The sequence below is a fragment of the Elephantulus edwardii genome, unplaced genomic scaffold, assembly GCF_000299155.1.
Source record: "Elephantulus edwardii isolate Elephantulus edwardi_28Jun2011 unplaced genomic scaffold, EleEdw1.0 scaffold00015, whole genome shotgun sequence".
NCBI lineage: Eukaryota > Metazoa > Chordata > Mammalia > Macroscelidea > Macroscelididae > Elephantulus > Elephantulus edwardii.
This window is the reverse complement of record NW_006399765.1, coordinates 5,732,894-5,744,806: the sequence shown is the minus strand read 5'-3', so window position 1 is coordinate 5,744,806 and position 11,913 is coordinate 5,732,894. Positions and strand designations below refer to the sequence as shown.

At 46.5% G+C, this 11,913-nt stretch overlaps 1 pseudogene; it reads right to left on the bottom strand.

The window, feature by feature from the left end:
* Positions 1–2,936: 2,936 nt before the first annotated feature.
* LOC102859216 lies at positions 2,937–3,900 on the bottom strand (annotated as a pseudogene).
* Between the last annotated feature and the right edge of the window lie 8,013 nt (positions 3,901–11,913).

Sequence of the window (11,913 nt, the reverse complement as noted above, 5' to 3'; positions counted from 1 at the left end):
TCCAAAGTATGTTAGACAGAGCCTCAGAATCCTTGCCTCCAAGGAGCCGCCCGGTTTAACCCTTTCCAGGATGAATCTGTTTGTTTTCCTAGCAGACCATGGTACCCTCAATACTCTTCTCCACAGCTCCACAGCTCAAAGGCATCAATTCTCCTTCTATCCTCCTTAGTCATTGTCCAACTCTCTGATGCATAACATGTAATTGTAAAGACCCTGGCCTGGATCAGGCGCACCATAGTCACTAGACTGATATCATTGCTCCTCAGCACTCTGGAGAGGTCCCTGACAGCCGACTTCCCCAGTGCAATTCGTCTTTTGATTTCCTGACTACTGGTGCCAAGAGTGTTGATTGTGGAGCTGAGCAAGCAGAAATTAACCACCTCACAGCCAAGAAAACCCTCTGGTGCAGTTTTACTCAGTAGTGTGTTGGGGGCGCTGTGAACCAGAACTGACTTGACAGCAACAACAGTTCCAATTCTAAGGCGCCCTGGTAGCGTAATGGTACAGGGCTCTGCTACTAAATGAAAAATGATTGGAAGTTTGAACACAACGACTGCTCTATTGGGGAATAGACCTGGTGAACTGCCCCAGTAAAGATTCCTGCCCAGGAAAAAGGGACAATTCAGCTCTGTCCTGTGGAGTCAATGCAGTAGAACTGACTTGAAAGCACACAACAGCTCATCATCCCCCAGATGCTTACAGAACGAGGACTAGCGGGGTCATGGCCCCACCTTGTGGTACATTCTGGGAACTGCGCCTTCCAGCACAGCGCCCCTGCTTGCCCTCCATGGACCATCTCCCAACTCCCGCATGACAGTGGAAAGAGGACAGCTGGCGTGGCCTCCTGAGATTGTGTGGGGATTGTTCACAGGCTTTCTCTATTCACTTTCTCATGATTGTCCCTTGAGATAGATGGTATTTCCATCTCTAGGAAGCTTTGGTGGCTTAGTGGTAAGAAGTTCCGCTGCCAACAGCAAGGCAGAGTGTTCAAATCCACCAGACACTGTGGGAAAAAGATGAGCAGTCTCCTCTCACGTGATTTACAGCCTCTGAAACCCGGCTGGACTGTCAACTGCACGTTGGTTCTAACTGGCTAGCATGTAACAACAACGTTTCCATCTCTAACTTCTGTTTCTTACATGAGGAAGCTGAGGTTGAGAGAGGAGAGGTCGTTTGTTCACTGGTGCATAGGGAGTCCGTGGACAGGTCAGGGCTTGAACTAAAGTATTTTTAACCCCAAAGCCTGTGACCGTCACTATTACACTAAGAGTCCAGACAGGGCCGCCCTCTCCTTGGAAGGTACAACAGCTTGGTGTGGGGGGTGTGAAGAAATGGTTCAAGGTTCAACGATGTGGAGCCAGGAAGCCCAGAATTTGTGCTGATTCCCACCCACCAGTGAGCTCCGTGGAGGCGCCAAAGACTTCTGAGGTCAGGATTCTGAAGTTCTGAGCAATTCTAAATGTGACAGTGGCTTCCACAATGCTTTTGAGCACAGTGAAAGTTGTGAGGACGACAAAGCATTGCTTTGTTGTAAATAGGTTTGCTATGAATCAAAACTGACTCCATCATACCTAGCAACTAATGTGTCTTCTCTTGAGATTTATCCATCTACCCTTCAGGCAGACCCTAAAGTGTGCCCCAGGCATACAAAAGCGGGATTTGGAGCAAATTTCTTCTACAAGAAAGGAAAGCAGAGTGAGGAGAAGTGGTAATGAGGGACACAGTATCAGAAGAGTTACAGCAAAATGACTCTTGGGAAATATTTCCTTTGTGTTCTAAAAGGTCAAGGGCCAGTCTCGCCGCCCCAGTCATGCCCCCTGGCTTTGTGCTCCTGATTGGACTGTGTGACGTATGGGCCAGCTCATCTGCTTCAGCTGGTTCTCTGGAACAATCCAAGAGTAGGCTACAAGTCAGACCTGACAGATGACACTTCCTGTCATCTGCCATTAGAGCACCCATCATTCTTTGTGTTCTTAGAGGTGTTTCTGCTTCAACTAGTTCTGTGGTGAGAAGCCTACTTTGGGGAAGTCTTAAATACGATCTATCTCCAGCATATACAGGCTCAAGCTATGATGAAGGGACAATTTGTGGTGTGAATATTATCATTTGTGGGTATATCATCCAAGATGGAATCAGAACACTCCAAAGTGACTCTTTAGGGTTTAAATGTTCTTTCCACACCAGGAAAGGGATGGGATCAATACAAGGTCACCCGGAGGAGTGGTGGCTGACCTGGGATTTGAACCCAGGTCTCAGAATGCTCATCCCAGGGCTCTTCCTATTCACTCTCCCTTGCTTTCATCACACTTGTTGAGAACTCCAGGAAAATAACCCAGGAGTTCCCAGATGCATCAAGATCCCCCTGGTTCCCCAAAGATGCTCACTGTGGGGGTCCTATCTGTCTGAGATCCAACCTTAGTGAGAAACTCAGAGAGAGGCAGAAGAGACACAGGGTAGGCACACTATGGAGATAGTCCAGAGGGTTGAACCAGGACAACTTTTCTCCATGGCCCCCTCCTCACCACTACCGTGAAGGACATATACAAGTCTGCACAAGGGATTTAGCAAATGAAATGGAAGTAATGATTTTTTTTAAAAAAAGACATTTATTCAGTGTCATGATCAGACTATTACATTTAGCAATCAACAGCATGGGTGCAAAAAAAAAATCATCTACATTTAAACCCTTGTTTTCAGAATGCTTTACACTTTCCACAGAACAGAAACTAAAATAACCTGTTATACAATTAATCACAAATACAGTCCTCAAGTTTTTTGCCCATACACATGAGTATTGTCTAAAACATGTCTTCTTTGTAGCAGGTAGGCCCTGCCACCACTGTGCTTGGCTGAGTTCACAAATCTGTTGTAACCTGTAGCTTCCCTGTCACTCCCCTGGCTCTCCTCTCCTGCTAAGCTTTGTTTCCTGGCAGTTACTAAAACCGTCTGCCACTGCCATAGCTGCTGCTGCTACTTGAACCACCATAGCCACCTTGGTTTCGTGGTTTGGCAAAATATTGACCACCACCACCGTAAGGGCCAGAGCTTCTGCCTCCAAAATTTCCTCCCTTCATGGGTCCAAAATTTGAAGATTGATTGTTGTAATTGCCAAAATCATTGTAGCTTCCACCACCTCCAAAGTTGCTTCCATCATTACCAAATCCATTCTAACCATCTCCACTGCCCCCATATCCTCCACCGCCACGACTGCCACCAAAGCCACCTCGTCCACTGAAGTTTCCTCCTCGACCAAAGCTGTCATTCTCACCAAAACCACCTCCATGGCCACCACCAAAGTTTCCAGAACCACTTCGACCTCTTTGGCTGGAAGAGGCACTGGCCATCTCTTGCTTTGACAGGGCTTTCCTCACTTCACAGTTGTGACCATTCACAGTATGATATTTCTGAATAACGATTTTATCTACAGAATCATGGTCATCAAAAGTTACAAAAGCAAAGCCCCTTTTCTTGCCACTGCCTCGGTCAGTCATGATTTCAATCACTTCAATTTTCCCGTACTGCTCAAAATAATCTCTTAAGTGATGTTCTTCAGTGTCTTCTTTAATTCCACCAACAAAGATCTTTTTCACAGTTAAGTGGGCACCTGGTCTTTGAGAACCTTCTCTGGAGACAGCCCTCTTGGGTTCCACCACCCTTTCATCCACCTTGTGGGGTCTTGCATTCATGGCTGCATCTACCTCTTCCACAGTTGAGTATGTGACAAAGCCAAAGCCTCTGGAGAGCTTGGTGTTTGGATGTCTCATTACCACACAGTCCGTGAGCGTCCCCCATTGCTCAAAATGGCTCCTCAGACTTTCATCCGTCGTCTCGAAGCTCAGCCCCCCTGATGAATAGCTTCCGCAGCCATTCAGGCTCTTTAGGAGACTCTGACTTTGACATGGCAGTGGTGGGAATAAACACTTTTGCGATGCTTCCTTGGCAGCATTCTCCAGCAGAAAGCGGAAGTAATGATTTTTTAAAAAAGAAATCTGTGAAGTTCAGAAGTTGATTGGCCCTGCAGCCCTGCTGGAAGGCCTGTCACAATGAAGTAGTGGGATGTCCCAGGAATTCCACCACAATGCCTTTCATCATATAGTAGGATAGCTGGGAAATCGAACCAAAAGATTATGGAAAAACCTCACTTTAACACCAAGGGACTAGGCTAGTCCAGAAAGGCAACGATGGTACCTTCACTTTGGAGTCAGAGAGCTCAGTTATTGACCATAGTGGTGAATCCTGCAGGAATCCCACTATCACAGTTATCTCCATGGGACGGGTTGTCCCAAGAATCACACAACACTGATCATTATGGAGCAGAGAATGTAACGGGTTGTACTAAGACGACTCCTTGTGGAGTGACTCTTTGTGATGGGACTCTTGTGGCAGAAGCTTCACCATGGAGTAAATCAGTCAGGAGCCCATCCTAACACTAGTAACTCTCGTGTGAGGTATGTCTAGGATTCCACTCTGATGCTGATTGGTAATGGACAGGCCAGAGCAGGCTCAGAATCACTCATCTCTGTTACATGCAGACGCATCTGGAAGATGAGATTATTTGCAAACTCTAGAAAGCACATTGTAGTCACAAGGCCCTCGCCAGCTTCCAACACAGGACAGCGGAGCATCCTCAGTTTGGTAATGGTTCTCATCTCTTTGTCCATCTATCTCCTACCCTATTTACCTAATATCCTTTGTTTTTGTCTTCCTTCTTTCCCTTCATCCATTCATCCCTGATCCGTTTACACTTGGTCTAGTGGCAAGAAGCTGCACTGCAATTCTGAAGGCACGAAGTTTAAGGCCACTAGTTGCTCCATGGGAAAAGGATGGGCAGTCTCCTCCCATGAGATTAACTTGCCTCTGAAAACCCACTGGAGGATCAGCCATGGGTCGATTCTGACTCAACAGTACACAACAACAACAACAACATCCATAAAGGGAGCTCTGGTGGCCTAGTGGTAAGAAATTTCACTGCCAAGCCTAAGGCATGCAGTTCAAATCCATCATCTGCTCCACAGGAGAAAGATGGGCAATCTCCTCCTGCTGAAAACAGGCTGGAGGTCAGTTATGACATCACATAACAACATCTATTAATTTATTCTTCCATCTGTTATCCTTCCACCCATCCATCCATCCATCCACCATCCATCTTCCCACAAATCAGATCATATACCTTCTCTCCCTCCCACAAGTTTACAGTCTAGTGAAAGAAAGAACCAAGAAACAGAAACGGCTAGATAATATCACAGTAGGATAGATGAACACAGTGTTCTGTGTCTGGAGGAGGGAGTCACTCTATCTGGAGAGACTTTGGGAAGATAAATGACCAGAGTCAGACCTTGAAGGAGTCCAGGAATTTTCTAGGCACAGAAAGAAGATATGAAAAGTTTCTAAGAGGATCCAGCTTTTGCAAAGCCATGGCATGTAGAAAGGTTTTGAGGTGGGGAGGGTGAGCTCCACTGTAGCATGAGAAAAAGTAAGAAGGATAAAGCTGGAGCACTTAATGACCTTGACTCTCAGACTTGACGATTTGAACTTGATTCTATTAGTAATGTTGTCAGTGAGTACCGCTGAGCCAGAACCAATCTATAGCTGTCCCTTCAGTGGGTTTTCAGAAGCAGTAAATTGCACAGAAGGAGATTGCCCAGGTTTCTCCTATGGAGCAACTGATGGGTTTGAAACACATACCTTTTTTTTTTTTTCTTTCTTTTTTATTTTATGGAACGCTTCACGAATTTGCGTGTCATCCTTGTGCAGGGGCCATGCTAATCTTCTCTGTATCGTTCCAATTTTAGTATATGTGCTGCCGAAGCGAGCACGAAACACATACCTTTGCGTTGACAGTGCAACCCCTTATCACTAAGCCACCAGAGATGGACAGCCACAAAAAAAAAAACCCCAAAACGTCATTTTGCTTAAAAGTGAGATTTACCACAAAACTCTTGTTTAAGAGGTGTAGGAAACAGGAGTGGGTGGGGTGGCTACTGCGTAGGAGCTAGGAGCGTAAGACAGTGGTCAGGCCAACAGCGTGGCTTATCTTTCAGAATGTTCAGAATCTGATTGATGAACAGTTGAAACACAAGTGAGCAGAGGCCATTGTGAGAGGAAGATTAGTGTCACCGTCCCGCTCAGTCCTGCCTGTGACTAGGCTGGGAGGTCCTGTCCCTCACAGGTGCTCTGAGACCGTGTCCAGGGAGTGAATTACTGTAAGCATTCAATCTCTCTTATCTCTACAACCTTCTGTGCAACATTAACATAATCATTATCACTGAGGTGATGATCGTTACCACCACTGTTAGCATAGACCCAATGCTCCGATACAGAGTTTCTCAAATTCAGTGTTTAGAAACTTAAACACTGTAAGAAAAAATGTCTGCTTATTTTCACAGGCAGGTAGGTAAGTGGGTATAGAAGGAGTTTTATTAGAACAGTGTTAATCAATGTAGAAGGAGCTCTGGTGGCCTAGTGTCAAGAAGCTGTGCTGTAATCTCGAAGGTATTTGGTTCGAGTCCACCATTTGCTCTGTGGGAGAGAGATAGGCAATCTCCTCTCATGTGAGTCAACTTCTGAAGAAGATAAAACTTGATGAAGTTATTTTAAGCTGCTATTTTATGTTGTGTGCCGTAGATCATTTGCAATTCATAATGATCCTATATAGATCCTATAGTGCTCTGAACCCTGCTCTATCATAAGCCAACCTTACTGTCTCTGACACACCTATGCCCATTACCTCAGTCACTGAATCAATCCATCTCATCCAGGGTCTCAACCTCTCTTGCGCTGTCCTCCCCAAGAAACACTGTCCCTCTCCAAGGACTGATCCCTCCTTGAAACATGTCCGAAGTATGTCAGATGAAGCTTCAGAATCCTTGCCTCCAAGGAACAGTCTGGTTTCACCCTCTCCAGAAGGAACCTGTCTGTTCTCTTAGCAGTCTATGGGTTATTTAATATCCTTCTCCAGCACCACAGCTCAAAGGCATCAATTTTTTTTCTCCTTCCATCATCCCTAGGCATTGCCCAGTTTTCTGATGCATAGCAAGTAATTGCAAAGACCATGGCCTGAATCAGGTGCACCTTCATCTCCAGACTGACATCATTGCTCTTCAGCACTCTGGAGATGTCCTTGATAGCAGACTTTCCCAATGCAATTCATCTTTTTATTTACTGAATGCTGGTACCAAGAGTGTTGATTGTGGAGCCGGGTAAACAAGCTGTTAACTTATCTCAATCTCTTCACCATCTATCATGATACTTCCAATCGACCCAGTGGTGTGACTGCTTTCTAAAATTGTTTTGTCTGTGGCTCTGATTAAGTCTAGGTCTCTAATAATTTTAAGCTAAGTGTCCTTTTGGACATTGGTGCTCTTAACAGTTTCTGCTTAAATACAATTCATTCTTTGCAGCTAACTAAGCTGAAGAAGCCTGGGAATAAAATTTGAAACAAAGGTTAATAAAGTTCTTTGCTTAGTTTAAAAAAAGAGTCTTTCATTTAACATCTTAATTGGGAGTCTTCCATCAACCGTCAATATAGTCTTGGACTTGTTCAGTTTCCTCATCTGTCAGTTGGGGACAAGAAAGACTGCACGAGATAAGGAAATAGAAGGTTTGGCCATGTGGCACCCAGCACATGAGAAGGACTTGGTCTTGGCTGCTGTAATTATAATACTTTGGACAATTTTTCCTTTTTGTTGTTATTTTCTGTAAATCGTCAGGCCTTTCTACTGAGATGTCTTTGGGTGTCCTTGAACCTTCAACCTTCCATTTAGTGGCCAAGCCTGTTAGCTGGACTACCCAGAGACTCCAGTTCTTTTAAGCAGGACCTCATAGAATGCCTCTAATGGCTGGACTTGAAGTCAAGGGTGTGGTTTAAGGTCAAGGGAGATCCAGAGTCAGGTCAACCTGGTTTTGAATCTTGGCTCTGCTCTTGGTGTACTAGGTGGCTTCAGTTCATGCCTCTGACCTTCAGTTTTGTCCTCTGTCACATGAGGTTAATGACTGTGCTTGCTGCGTCAGACCCTGTGACAGCTGAACGCTTCTCATGAACACAGCTTATCGCTACAGTCCTAGAAATAAGCCAAGTAGTTTTCAACTGGCTTTTAACACAATTAGTAGAGGGCCCTGAAGCCAAGATTAGGATGCCTGGATTATCATTTCAGGGCTGCCTTTTTCTCACCAGGTAGCCTTGGAAGTCACTATGCCTCAGAGGGGAACACATGAAATAAGGAGCTGCACTGCAATCCCAAAGGCATGCTGTTCGAATCCACCAGCAGCTCCGTGGGAGAAGGATGGACAAACTCCTCCTGTGAAATTTACTGGCCCTGCAAACCTGTTTGAAGGGTCAGCTGTGAATCAGTCTGCGTCTACAGCACAAAACAATAACAACAATCCCTGCTGTGTGCCTCACATTTGTGAGATGAGACTGAAATGAGATCCTCCTACTGCAAGCTTTTGACCCTGACCTCTCTAGGAAGAGGGTGATACTGCTCAAGTATGAGAAGGTGGACATGAACTTCGTCCACCCTGGTTCAGGAGGAGGGGGTTGGGCAGATGAATACCTCAGGGTAATAGGTGAAACCCCAGCCTTCAGGTGGCGTGAGGAGAGAGGCAGGGTCCCAGAAAAATCAACTCAGATCTCATCACAGGACAATCGCCCAACTTGTATTTATCAAGCCCAGGACGTTTTTTTGTCTTTGGCTTTTTCCAAGTCACCTCTTACCTGAAAAGTAACTGGGACTGGGAGGTGACAACTGAACTGACTCTCTCACAGTTAGCTCGTTGGCTCATATCTCCACACAATGAAGGTGGGATAGACTCAAGGGACTTGGGGAGATCCCTTAAAACAACTTCACAAGGAAGTCAGACCCAGCTGAGTTTAGTTGGGCTGCTAACTAAGTGGTTCAATATCCCTACTTGCTCCATGGAGAGAAATGAAGCAATCTCTGCAGAAACCCAATGGAAGGTGACTGTGGCAGTGGGTTGGGCCTGGTGGGTTTTTTAGATACCTAGATTCTAAGGTTATCTCTGCTGCCTGATTATTGTGTGATCTCTGCCATTTCTTTCCCAGACTGGACAATTAAAAACAAAGCAAAAAACAATTACCATTGAATTGATGCCAATTAATAGGGGTTGATGTCAACCCTATATGATACAGCAGAACTGCCCCATAGGGTTGCCTGGCTGAAGCCTTTACAGAAGCAGATGGCCACATCTTTCTTCCGTGTGACTTGGTGGGTTCGAATTGTCAACCTTTAACTACTGTGCCACCAGGGCTTTATCTGGCTGGGTAAATCAAAACTATATTCTCCATGCCCACTCTAGAATCACTCGGGAAGTTCATTAAAATCCGATGCCACGTTCCCATGTGAGCCTGGGAAGTCAGGAGCTGTGAGAGAAGGGGATCTGGGGATTGATCTTTTATTCACCACCCTGGAGACAGTCTCTGCTCACCAGATTTGAGGTGCGATGATGGCATGGAAAGAGCTTTGATGTGGACGTGGGGGAGAGCTGGTTGCTGTGCTGCCCCTGGCACGTGTCTCTGGGCCATTCCCACCATCACCCTGGGCCTGGGCTTCCTTGTCTCCAGATTAGGAAATGTTCAAGGGAAGTACTTGCCCAGTGAGGACAAACATTTCTTGAGCCCCTGCTACATGGTGGTTTTTCAGTGAACCACAGACACCAACATGGCTCCAGGATCGTGTGCAAAATGGGACATTTAATTGCTTATAGCAAGAACTGGTGACATTGGTGAGATGCACATTTAAGAACTCCAGGGAGTGGGATAAAGAAGGAGGTGACGGAGGTGTAGGATGACCCTCCAGGCCAGATCTCCGACCCCTGGGTTCTCCAGGGAGAATACCTCAGGGGTCTAGATTTGAGAGGAGACCCATGTCATAGTTAAGGTTCTGGAAAAATGAAATGTCAGTGTCAAGTCGCAGGGCCTCCAACATGTCCAATGTCAGGATCAAGTTCCTCTTCTCTTCCAGAGTCTTTCCATGGCTTTCAGCAGAAAGCTCAAAGTTTAGCCAGTGTTCCTGACCAGCATGACCTGGCGCCAACTAACCTCTCCAGCACCAGCTCCTGCTCTCATTTAACCAATCTCTTTTTCTTCTCCCCTAAATCTTTTCTGTTTCTATGACTCTTTTCACTGAGATACAGTGAAAGAGAACAGGTTCTGGAGTCAAATCCAGTGTCATGCCCCACTCTATCCACTTACTTACTATGTGAGCTTTAGGCAAGTCACTTTGCCTCTCTGAGCTTCCCGTCCTCATCTACATGAGAATGATATCTCTTCTCCCCCAAGGCAGCCTAGCCCTGCCTTTGAAACATGGCAGGCATTTCAATACATGATTGTCTCCTCCTCTGACCTGCCTTATTGTTCTTGTTACCATTGACCTAAAACTGACCCACAGCTGACCCTCCACCAGATTTCAAGAGGCAGTAAATTGCTTGTGAGGAGATTTGCTATCTTTCTCGTGTGGAGCAGCTGGTTAATTCAAACCCTGTAGTGGCTTTAAATGTGAAAGGTCACTTAGGCTTTGCTTGACCCAAAGGACTGATACTCTAATGCCAGAGGTACAAGGATTTTGCAACAGCGGCCCCTGGGTGGGGCTGTGGGTGCTGATTTTGTCAAGGATTTCCAAACTGCTTTGAGAAGGTCAGGGCCAGGAGCACAGAATGGTGGGAGAGATCCTGGGAGGACTTGATGCAGAGAAGAGAGTCTCTTGGTCCCAGAACCACTCTGAACCAGCTGAGAGCGTCACAGTAGAGCAGCTGCGTTCCTGGCCTGGGAGGAACATGGAGCATAGATATCGTGGATTGAAGGTTTCCAGGTTCCAAACGGATATTATCTTCTTGAGGGAAACTCTTGTAGAGGACTCCCTGAGCTATGCCCCATTGAATGAACCCTGGATAAGCACCATTCCCAAGCAAAAACAACCCAAACACACACACATGAGCGCGCGCGCGCACACACACACACACACACACACACACACACACACACACACGAAACAAATGTTCTCCTGAGTAATATTCTCATATTATGCTGTCACTACTTGTTATACCCATAAGACCATCACTAGACCTGCTCCACAAACCACGACTACCCATCACCTACTAGAAGACTTCTCCTAATGACAGGGCTTCACTGACATATCCTCGCCAAAGGCACCAGCTCCACCCACCACAAAGCTACCCTTCTTTTTGTTCTTTTTGATCCTCCCCCCTCCACCTCCCACAACACCACCTCATAGCCCAGCAAACCAGGGCTTCCATGGTGGTGGTGTTGTCATTGTCCTTCTCAGAGGCAGAAAACACAAGGCCTTTGAATAAGCCCCCAGCAGCACTGGACAAAGAGAAGTTGCTGCAGGGCTTATCAATCTTCTCACTCCCAACGTGCCAGCCAGGCCATCCCTCAGCCCCTCGGTATGGTTGAAGCTGCAGCCACGCACACCTCCTCCTAGGCCAAGCCCCACACCACACGATATTCCATGACTGCCGTTGTAAAGCCTGCCCACCACAGGCGAACATATCCTGCCACCAAGGTCACCAGACGCATTCTCAGTGCCATTGTTGCCACCTTTGACCATCTTCAACTTGGTGTCCAGGCCACCACTCACCCCACCCACCAGGAAGTTGTTGACATTTCTAATAGTGTTCAGCTCCTCTGAGCACCCCATGAATGCTCCCCACTAGCCCCTTACTACCTTCACAGTATCTGAGAGCACCCCATCATCCTGCATGACTCCCATGCCGGCCAGCAGAGTGTGGCTACCATTGCGTCTCACACACAGCAGTCCTGCCCGGAGGATGCCACTCATGCCATCAGTTTGCCACCCTTGGAGTCCTCTGCCAGGGCCCCTGAGGTCACCAATCCCTCAAAAGCTTTGATGATGACAGATTGATTATCATCCTTAT